The sequence below is a fragment of the Palaemon carinicauda genome, unplaced genomic scaffold (genome assembly GCF_036898095.1).
Source record: "Palaemon carinicauda isolate YSFRI2023 unplaced genomic scaffold, ASM3689809v2 scaffold545, whole genome shotgun sequence".
NCBI lineage: Eukaryota > Metazoa > Arthropoda > Malacostraca > Decapoda > Palaemonidae > Palaemon > Palaemon carinicauda.
In genome coordinates this window covers 77,009-88,890 of record NW_027171811.1, presented here as the reverse complement: position 1 = coordinate 88,890, position 11,882 = coordinate 77,009, and the positions used below count along the sequence as shown (strand labels likewise).

General features: G+C 36.7%; 1 long non-coding RNA gene across 3 annotated transcripts in view; it reads right to left on the bottom strand.

Annotated features, from left to right (window-relative positions):
* Positions 1–11,882, bottom strand: part of LOC137637134 (uncharacterized) — a 100,637-nt gene that overhangs the window by 15,137 nt on the left and 73,618 nt on the right. For all 3 annotated transcript variants that reach the window (XR_011043411.1, XR_011043410.1, XR_011043412.1), the window contains exons 4-5: positions 8,831–8,983; positions 1,136–1,234 (exon numbers count right to left, since the gene is read on the bottom strand). This is a non-coding gene — a long non-coding RNA (uncharacterized lncRNA). The remainder of the gene's footprint in view (positions 1–1,135; positions 1,235–8,830; positions 8,984–11,882) is intronic.

The following is an 11,882-nucleotide window of genomic DNA, read 5'->3' as shown; positions in this document are numbered from 1 at the left end:
TTCTTTTTTTTTTTTTTTCGGAGAATGTGTCAAGGCTTTGTGTATAAACCACCTGTATGTCTTACTTTCATAAAACTGTTCCTTAGGTGCTACAGTATACACAATACAGTATATAGCCTTTAAGCATAACATCTTGAAAGCTCGTTTTAGGAATTAGCCGAAGAATCTTGGCAATGAATAACATACATATTTTCAAATCAAGACACAATTATAAGATCATTTATTTTCTAACTTTCTATTTTTCGTTTTAGGAATTAGCCGAAGAATCTTGGCAATGAATAACATAAATATTTTCAAATCAAGACACAATTATAAGATCATTTATTTTCTATTCTATTTTTATAACTGTTCCTAAAGTATTTCTACTTAAAAAAAAATGTAGGCTTACAGTCTATGTAGTTAAAATTACTTGATTTAATAAATTATAAGTTATGTTTTTAATATAAATCGGTATTGATAAAATACATCTGTAAAAGATTTTTATTTTCTTTAAGATTCTGTAAAAAATTACTTATAAATCTAGTAATCTTTAACCATGCAACGTATCTTGTTAATCAAGAAATAATAGATCTTGTCAATCAAGAAATTATGCTATGAAGGTATATACAATATACAGGGTGTCTCAAAAAAATGTACTCACTCTTTGAATGACGAGAAAACCTTTATTTATGAACATAGAGCGAAATGAAATAGCATCGAATACATGAGACAAATGTTCAAATTGATGACTATTATAAATGTACTCAGTCTTTTTTTGTGTTGCAGATATCCCGAATTACTGAAGCTATGGCAGGAAATCAACTTAGTTTCGAAGAAAGAAAGTTTCTTCGAAACTAAGTTGATTTCCTGCCATAGCTTCAGTAATTCAGGATATCTGCAACACAAATAAAGACTGAGTACATTTATAATAGTCATCAATTTGAAAACATTTGTCTCGTGTATTCGATGCTATTTCATTTCGCTCTATGTTCATAAATAAAGGTTTTCTCGTCATTCAAAGAGTGAGTACATTTTTTTTGAGACACCCTGTATATATACTGTACATTATCTCAAGGCTTGCAAAGTTATATGATTACTACCTTATGATTTTGTTATATATTTCATTCAAGTATTTAAACAAAAAAAGAGTACTAACCTCTTGATAAAATTGGTGCTTTTCCGATGCCATCTTCAGTTTTTTATTAAACTTAATTGACCAAAAGTTGTGGGCCAGACTACTGTATACTTTCAATTGCTGAAACATTAAAAATGCAGTTTAGTAAAAGACAAGTTTTAGTCTATATAATCAGCTTTTGTGTGTATTGTGTTACGGCAAAAGATTGTTTCAAAATATACTTCTGTGAGCATACAATAAGACAGCACTAGTGGAATTGTCAGTATAAATGCAGAATAATAAAAGATAGAGATATTTATGTTTTCACTCACTGTACTTACTACTTTTACGCACAAGTATGGAAAATTAAATTGCTATTTTTATAGAATATTTCAATATTTTTGGCTTCATATTGAACTTTTAGAATCCACCTTAGATGGAAGAATATTAAAGGTGTAACAAAGGAATCACTACACATGATAACAGTACTCCCCCACATTTGCATTTCTGTGATCAGACAGATTTTTTAACCCTTTTACCCCCACCGTAAGGTTAAATTTCGAGTACATTTTGCTATATAATTTTTTAAAATTGCTCTAACAGGCTTAATTTTTGTCCTAGAGAAGTCAGGTTGGTCTCATTCTTTTGGAAAATGCCTTAAGTTTTTCATAAATTTATCAAAACTATGTAAAAATATGTAATTAACAGTGTTTTGCAAGAATGTAACGGTACGTCCTTTGGGGGTGAAAGGGTTAACACCCGAAAAAATTTATTTTAAACATGTTCTCTTATACTAGTGTAAAAAAATATACAAACTTTTATATAAGGTAAAATATTATTCAAGAAAGACAGATGACATGCATAGTAAAAACTGCGAGGCACGAACGATGGCACGCGTAAATTCCTCTCCCATTCCCCCAAAGTGCACTGAATACAAGCAAGGACACATCGCTACCTCATTGCAAGAGGGTCGTAACTCCAAATTTGCTAGTTTTGAGTTATATGGTGTATAAGATTGCCGAATTGATTCTGCATCTTTTGGTAAAAGAGTCTTAAATCTAGGCGAATTAGTGGCCGAGAGATGGCACTAAGAAGATTTGTGAAACATGATCAAATTCATAGGACTTAGCAACTTTTAAATGCGTCTCTTGAAAAATCAGGAATTTGGAGTTACGACCCTCTTGCAATGAGGTAGCAACATGTATAAAAAGAGATTATTAATTTTATATTTATCCTAGTCATTATTATGTAATCCTTCATGTATTGACATGTTAAACGTGTGCGAGCTCAAGCGTACGTGACGCTGGATTTTAAAGCACGAGAAACTCGAATCACCAAATGCAGCATGATTATTTTTGGACAATTATAGCTTGTTTTTTTATAGATGCCTAAAATCCCCTTTGGCTTAAGAGTACTGGAAATTGACTGTTTTAGCGTAAAATCTTATTAGATACATAGATTTTCTTTGGTGTTATTGAATATAAGGAATCGTCACGCTAATGTCAGGCCATCACAAAATACAGCACTGTTCTCTTAACATGTAAATTCCAGCTTTATTTGTAAAATATATATATGTATATGTATATGTATAAATAAAAATATATGTATATTTATCTAAGTATATATGTATATATACATATATATCCACAGTATTTATCATTTTATGTATATATTCTGAAGCATACAGTATACCGTCATTGGTTTCTGCGGACTTTCCGTATGAACGACAAGCGCATACTGTTGGTACATGTTCTTTATATGTTGTGAATCCTGGTATGTTCTACTCGAACTGTCACATTGCATAATTAAAAAGACACTTAGGTTTACTTGAGTAAATACAGTAATGTATATTAAAAACGGAAGGTTGCTACTTCGTACTATTGAAAATTAACGTACTAGTAAAATTGTGTACAAATTCATTCTTCAATTTTATAATTAATTTTTCAAGAGTGTGTGTGTATTTCCAAATATATCAAACACATCTAGATTTCTTTTTCCTTTACTCAAGTTTACTTAAAAGCGTCAAAAGCCAAGATGCAGATGGTACGAACTGCCAGTGCGTGCACTTGAAAGGTTTAGCTGCCTCTGTGCACGGTAAAAAAAAGCATTACATGTTGTAATCTAATAATCGTAGATGATCACGGGTTTTACAGTGAAGTAAATGTTATGTCGACGGAACTAGCGGATAAGAAATGGGACACTTCTGCAGGACTACAGGTAATTCGTTCATTCGACTCGGGAGATTACGTGGTCGTGGTAAGCTCAGTCCTGTGTGTCCCATTTATTGATGCAAGTTCTGAATTCTGTTTTAAGAAACCTCCACAGATGGTGTCATTTTAAGAGGCACCAGAATATCAGTACTGTAATAATAATGCTGTACTGTACTTAGTTTACTCGACAGATTGTTTGTAAGCATTATATAATAATTTAAAAATCTTTAGAATAATTCTAAAATTATATCTTTCCATGTTTAGTTTTGGAAATATTTAATATTGTATTTGGTAAATTTAATTGTAAAACATTTAGTTTGTTTTTTAAAAATGATAAAGCTTTGATATATATTTTTCCATTTATGCTGAAAACATGGAGAAATTTCCAGCCTAATTTTAAGATAAACTGGTACAGTATTTGTTGATATCTCAGAAATAATATACCAAATATTTCCATTGATTAACTATTGAATCATTCAAAATACTTTTTGGAAACCTGTCAGCCTAAAAATTACATTATTAATGCAGTTTTATGTAAGATTATTTTACAGAAAATTTATATTTTTCATTCATGCTTTTAAACAAATACAAATAATCAGTTTTGTAAACTATTAGAAAGTGTTCGCTAAAATGTGTTCACTCTGAAGTGTTCATTGTGTCTCTGGCCTTCAACTAAGCATGACTTATCTGTGTTTCAAGTGCCATTTTCTACTCTAATCTCTTTATGAGTCAAAGCCATTATTGACCAAGGTGGGCTAATAAACTATTCACACTTGAAATACACCTTTTTTTTTTCATCCTAAAATCACCTGGCTGTTTATTTACGAAAGGATTTTTTAACCCTTTTACCCCCAAAGGACGTACGGGTACGTTTCACAAAAGCCATCCCTTTTCCCCCATGGACGTACCGGTACGTCCTCGCAAAAAAATGCTATACAAAATTCTTTTTTCATATTTTTGATAATTTTTTGAGAAAATTCAGACATTTTCCAAGAGAATGAGACCAACCTGACCTCTCTATGACAAAAATTAAGGCTGTTAGAGCAATTTAAAAAGAATATACTGCAAAATGTGCTGGGAAAAATATAACCCCCTGGGGGTTAAGGGTTGGAAATTTCCAAATAGCCTGGGGGTAAAAGGGTTAAAAGTTTATTTTTTCTTACATGTTGTTGATTTGAGGTCATGAATTGCACATTTCTGGGGCGACCTGTGACGGCCGGTGAAAGAAGTCCTTCTTTACACTTTCCTAATATAAATCTTCAAAATATACTAGAGAAAGATAAAAGCATGGAATGCAGAGGTTACTACCCTCGCGCGATCACCTTGTGGGTGTCGTGTATACAACAGGGGCGTGTGAAAACCACTATTCACAGGCTGTCTTCCATTTAGATAATCCCTTCATCAAAGGGGAGGGCCGTGACAGGCCCTAGAGAACACAGTTGGACTACCCCACCGACACCTACCACGCACGCCCTCTAGGTCATCCTTCTGTTTTGGACTTGCCCGCAGTCGTAATTTTTTGTGCTCAGTGTTTTTGCGATAATTATCCCTTTTACCCCCAAAGGACGTACTGGTACGTTTCACAAAAGCCATCCCTTTACCCCCATGGACGTACCGGTACTTCCTTGCAAGAAAATACTATAAAAAAATGTTTTTTCATATTTTTGATAATTTTATGAGAAAATTCGGGCATTTTCCAAGAGAATAAATGAGAGCAACCTGACCTCTCTATGACAAAAATTAAGGCTGTTAGAGCAATTTAAAAAGAATATACTGCAAAATGTGCTGGGGAAAAAATAACCCCTTGGGGGTTAAGGGTTGGAAATTTCCAAATACCCCGGGGGTAAAAGGGTTAATAGGGAACAATATATTCATGTCGAACAAACCATTGCCTATGCACTTAATTTACATTTAGTTTACACCTTGAGAAAGCATGTGCACACCCAAGAATATTTGCTTCTCCAGACATTCAAACCACCAATTTTATTCAAATCTAACACCTCAATGAGATTCTAAAGTCACTGCTTGTCAGTGCGGTGGTCTTAAAAATATTGTTTGTACCTTTATTGCTTTGGCTGATCATTTACAATGCAAATACAGGTACCAGAATTGAACAGTTAAACTTTGAAACTGCTACAATATTTACATAGTACATCCATTTATCTTTATTCTCATCATTATTACTATAGTCCATTTCTTTTAGCGATGCATATTTGCACCGACTCGCAGCGGTGCCCTTTTAGCTCGGAAAAGTTTCCGGATCACTGATTGGTTGGAATTATCTCGTCCAACCAATCAGCGATCCGGAAACTTTTCCGAGCTAAAAGGGCACCGCTGCGAGTCGGTGCAAATATGCATCGCTAAAAGAAATGGACTATAGTTAAGCTACAACCCTAGTTGGAAAAGCAGGATGCTGTAAGTCCAAGGGCTGCAAAAGGGAAATATAGCCCAGCGAGGAAAAGAAATAATTAAACAGAATAGTGTGCCCGAGTACACTCAAGCAAGAGTACTCTAACCCAACACAGTGGATGCTACAGAGGCTATGGCATTAAACAAGACTTGGAGAACAATTGTTTAATTTTGTAGTGTCTTTCTCCTTAAAGAGCTGCTTAACGTAGCTAAGGAGTTTCTTCTACCCTTACCAAGTGGAAAGGAGCCACAGAAGAGTGTAGCAGCTAACCCCATAGTGCAGATGAATTTTTCAGCAGGCATAGGAAAAATGAGCCATAACCAGAAGGGGATCCAATCTAGTACTATCTGACCAGTCACAGGGCCCAATAACTCTAGCAGTAGTATCTCAATGGGTGGCTGGTGCTATTATCTTTTTACCAATGGCTCAACTGAAATGTCCCTTAATCATGTCTATAAAATCATAACAATGTGATATGATGTCATTATATTCATATCTTTGACATAAATAACCCTAAGGACAATGTCTTGTGGGACTATACTATTGACAATGACCAAGTTCTGTCTAGCCCTATTAGAATTTATGGAAATCAAGGTCAAGCAGTCATGCTAGAGACCCGCTTAACAACCTACCTACAAGTTAGTGTCTAGATCCAGCCTAAAAATGTATGAAACTTAACCCTTTTACCCTCGGAGTATTTGGAAATTTCCAACCCTTAACCCCCAAGAGGTTATTTTTTTCCCAGCACATTTTGCAATATATTTTTTTTAAATTGCTCTAACAGCCTTAATTTTTGTCATAGAGAGGTCAGGTTGGTCTCATTCTCTTGGAAAATGGCTGAATTTTCTCAAAAAAATATTAAAAATATGAAAAAAATTTTTATAGCATTTTTTTGCAAGGACGTACCGGTACGTCCATGGGGGTAAAGGGATGGCTTTTGTGAAACGTACCAGTACGTCCTTTGGGGTAAAAGGGTTAAAGGTGTTTGGTTTCAGTTCCAGTTTCATCAAAATAGATGCTCACCAGAACGTCAGCTAGGAAAGAGCAACCCCCAACTGTGGTGCCCAACCACTGCAGTGGCCTCCTCAGTAAACAGCTTAAACTCGCGGTCCCGGCCAGGGATCGGTCTGCCGTCATGCGAATGCTAGGCAAACACTACCACTGTACTAGCCAGGGGGATAGTACAGGGTTGTAAGCTTTACTTAAATTTAGGGATATTAACCCTTTTACCCCCAGGCTATTTGGAAATTTCCAACCCTTAACCCCCAGGGGGTTATTTTTTTCCCTGCACATTTTGCAGTATATCTTTTTTAAAATTGCTCTAACAGCCTTAATTTTTGTTATAGAGAGGTCAGGTTGGTCTCATTCTCTTGGAAAATGCCTGAATTTTCTCAAAAAATTATCAAAAATATGTAAAAAAAAATTTAAATTGCATTTTTTTGCAAGGACGTACCGGTACGTCCATGGGGGTAAAGGGATGGGTTTTGTGAAACGTACCAGTACGTCCTTTGGGGGTAAAAGGGTTAAAAGTGTTTGGTTTCAGTTCCAGTTTCATCAAAATAGATGCTCACCAGAACGTCAGCTAGGGAAGCGCAACCCCCAACTGTGGTGCCCAACCACTGCAGTGGCCTCCTCAGTAAACAGCTTAAACTCGCGGTCCCGGCCAGGGATCGGTCTACCGTCATGCGAATGCTAGGCAAACACTACCACTGTACTAGCCAGGGGGATAGTACAGGGTTGTAAGCTTTACTTAAATTTAGGGATATTAACTACATATAGGATGCAAGCTTCCCCAATGTTAAGCTGATACCTACTTCAAGTATCTGGGATTTTGCATAGAAGGACAGACAACACTAGAAGACAGAACAGCAGTAGGAGCTGTTTTACCATTACAATAGTTCAAGCTTTCCTGTAAAAGACTAGAGCAGGTTATTCAATAAGACAAATACCAAAGAAACATTGCCTCCCTTGCTCTGGGGCTAGTGTACCAATGCGCAAGGCACAGACTCACTGTGGATAGGGGGGACATCGCAAGTTTAGGCTCACTTGAACTTGCCGTAGCACTACAGCAGCAGAAAGTAGTCTGCTATGTGCGACATCATGCATGGCTTCCAAGAAAGAAATCATCGCTCTAGTCCTCACCAGCATGCCTACATTACAGCAAACCCTCAACCCCCGTTTAAGGTCTAATGTACACTTGAACTTGCCTTGGCACTACAGTAGCTGAAAGTAGTCTGCTATGTGTGACCTCATGCATGGCATCCCTGGAAAGAACCATCACTAGTCCTCACCAGCGTGCCTACATCACAACAAACCCTAACCACCATTTAAGGTTGAAGTTACATAACGCAACACTTCTGCTCAAGGCTAGGAAGGATTGGAGGGTTTTGAAGACCACACAGCACCTGCTTTTTTGGGGCTGAAGTGCCCTGTGGTTTACAAGGACTTAGTACTGTACCATAGTATTTGTAGACTTTTGCCCATTCCAGAACAAGTGTCTGCCATCAAGCCCAACCTTCAACTCATGCACATGTTCCCAGAATAAGAGGAAAAACTAAGTCTGACTCTTACCTCACGAGGGTAACTGAAGAATACAGTCTGCCTTACGGGGAGGGTGATCTGGCCATCCCTTCTGGACTACCCCTACAGGGGTCCTGAATGCAGCATGTATTCTGCATGCAAGTTTTACTACTTGGATTAGTTTCCAGTGTTGTTTAATGACCACCCTATGCCCACACCAACCCATGTCATGAAATGGCCTATTAGCAAAGAACACTGTCAAATTAGTAACCCTTTTACCCCCAGGCTTTTTGGAAATTTCCAACCCTTAACCCCCAAGGGGTTACTTTTTTCCCAGCACATTTTGGTGTATATTTCTTTTAAATTGCTCTAACAGCCTTAATTTTTGTCATAGAGAGGTCAGGTTGGTCTCATTCTCTTGGAAAATGTCTGAATTTTCTCAAAAAAAATATCAAAAATATGAAAAAAAATAATTTTTATAGCATTTTTTTTGCAAGGACGTACCGGTACATCCATGGGGGTGAAGGGATGGCTTTTGTGAAACGTACCAGTACGTCTTTTGGGGGTAAAAGGGTTAAAAAATATATATTAACTCACCTTGACGATAGCTCCAAAAAGTGGCTGAGAATTGCTCTTGTTCAAGATAGAGTTACAGTGAAAAAGGCATCTTGGAACACAGGCCAACAATCATTCTTTAAAAATATTTTGCTGCATGGTACGCGGCATGTGTATATATGTCAAAACACTAATCTGAAAATAAAATTAATATTAGCCGTATCAGCAACAATATACAAAACAAATTAGTTTATAAATCACTGAAATGTGAATTGTAAAACCTACATTTAATGAAGTTGCATACCTCTGTAGAGCAGCTAATTTTAAATTAAAATTACGTACATACTGTATATCAAATAAACAGTTTGCCATTAAAAACAAATTATTTGAAAAGTTTGACGTAATAATGGTCAAACAATGTGGGTTATGTTAGTATACCAAATTGATACTGTATAGTAAATTTAAAATGAACTATCATAACAATTATATATTGTAGAGCCTACAAAAAAAATCCTTGATTTGCTGAAAATAGAATAGACAAAATTGAGAACTTTCTTTTCTTCTGTATTCATTATGACTGACCTTCAATGCAGCATAAAATACATTAAAATAGAATTTATTCCTTACCAACCTTCAGATATCGCCATTAGTAGCACATGTGAACAATAAACCTCACAGAAATTCAGTAAATAAATTCTTGCAATTACATATAGATGAAATAGCACACCTTTTTAGAAGGGGAATAATTCACGATCCAATAAACTACTAGTCACAAGAACTGTTCCTCACGCTCTTTGTCTAAAAAGCATATCGACAATAGAGTGATACTGTTAACCTTGGCCAGGAAATTAATATAATTTTCATTGTATTGACAAGGGGAGGGGAGCTCCGTAGTCATTGCATCGTAACAAAGATGGCAATGCTAAAAAAAAAAAATTCTGTGACAAACACCAAGTTTTGTCTAGCCCTATTGGAGTGCACAGAAACCTAGGTCAAGAGGTCATGCAAGAGACCCACTCTCTAGTTCCTGACACCAAACACTAAGTATGCATAGTCATCCTTTGCAGAAAGTTATCCACCATGCCTACGAATTAGTACCTTAGATGCAGCCTAATAATGTATGAGAACTTGACACCAGCTCTGGGTAACCGTATATCCGCAGATAGTTTGTAAGCTTTACTTACATTTAGTTGCTGTCTCACAGGATTTTTTTTATACAGGAGAGGGGGTTCCCAGCCCCCTCGTCCCGTCCCTTTTAGTCGCCTCTTACGACACGCAGGGATAACGTTGGCGCTATTCTAATTGTTTTATGTTTCTTGTTGTTGTCGGCTACCCCCCAAAAATTGGGGGAAGTGCCTTTGGTATATGTATGTATGTACTTACATTTAGGGATATTATCTACAAACAGGATGCAAGCATCCACACTGCAAAGCTGATACCTACTTCAAATATCTTCCTGGCAATAGATATTTGGTTACACCTTACTAGCTTTACACAAAAATAGCAATCAGTCCAAAGATAAGAAATATGTTCGAGTCAAGAACAGGATAAGGTATAGTTTTCGATAAGGATAGTTAATGGCAACAGGTTTTCTTTACTCATTCTTTCACACCTTAGAAAGTTAAAGCTCTTTGGCTTGTTCAACGCTATGTGTCCAGGTTCAGTAATACTAACAATTTGGAGTTAAGGATGTATGACACTCCATGCCATCTTGGAAAACTTCAACAGAAAGGAGAGGGCGATACCAGGTAGCTCCTGTACATCTATTTGAGGACTTCTTAATGTATTTGTCAAAGGACTTCTTAATGTATTTGTCAAAGGACTTCTTAATGTATTTGTCAAAGGACTTCTTAATGTATTTGTCAAAGGACTTCTTAATGTATTTGTCAAAAGAGTTGTTGTGAGGCTGTTATGCACATTTCCCTTTTACTTTATAGTCTGAAGATTGTTAAGCTCAATAGATTAAACATGTGGGTCAGCAGTGATTTATTGCTGTAGAAATAGTATTTGATCCAAACACCCTCTAAAGAAGGGCACAGTCTTTAATATTTCTGCCCCATGAACAGATTTTGACGTGGGAAAAATCTATTTTGGGGTGAGATAGCCACGTCGTCCTGATGGAAGTTCCTTCCGGTAGCTTCCTACTGTATATCTCTGTGAGTGATATTACAAGAGAATTACCGCCGAGTATTATAGGGTTCTAACCCCCGGAACGACTATCCTTAAATATCGTGTATAATCAGGGAAGTATCCGTAGATAACCACAGATATCTGCACCCCAAACAGACTTAACCCAGTCTAGGAATCTAAGGAATTAACCTTCTCTTTGAATATTATCCAAATGAACTTTGCCAGGTACACTAGGTTAAAAGAGGTTAGGGTCCTTTTCAGGTTTTTTACTTTATTTAGAAGGCCAGTTTCTTGGAAATCTAATTATTCCAATACTTGGGATTTTGCACTGAAGCACAGCCACAGATGTCTCTGATAAATAGTCAGTTCAGAACTAAAGTGTCAATGAAGACATCACAAGAAGACATAGAACAACAACACAAACTGTATTATCATAACAGTTCAAGCTTTAATGTAACAGATGTTCAATAAATTAATAAAAGGCGTTTTGACGAAGGAAAATCTTATTTTTGGGGAGGCCTTCGGTGTAAAAGGCTTAAACGGGGAATCCAATACGACATATACCATAGAAACATAGTCTCCCATACTCTGGGCCATTGTATCAACGTGCAAGGCACAGACTCACTGTGTATAGGGGAGACTTTGCAAATTCAGGCTCACTTGAACTTGCCGTAGCACCACAGTAGCCAAAAGTTGTGTGCTATGTGAGACGTCATGCACGGCGTCCCCGAATAGAACCATCACTCTGGTCCTCGCCAGCATGCCTACATCACAACTGTTTAAGGTCTAAGATACATAACACAAAATTCCTGGTGAAGGCTTGGAAGGAGGGATGGTTTTGGAGACTACACAGCAGCACCTTTTTTCCACGATTGATAAAAAAGGTCGAGAGCACCACAAAAACATTCGACACTACAAAGTCCAAAAGAAGGATGTTGTTCAGATGGCGCTCGCGTCGTGGCGT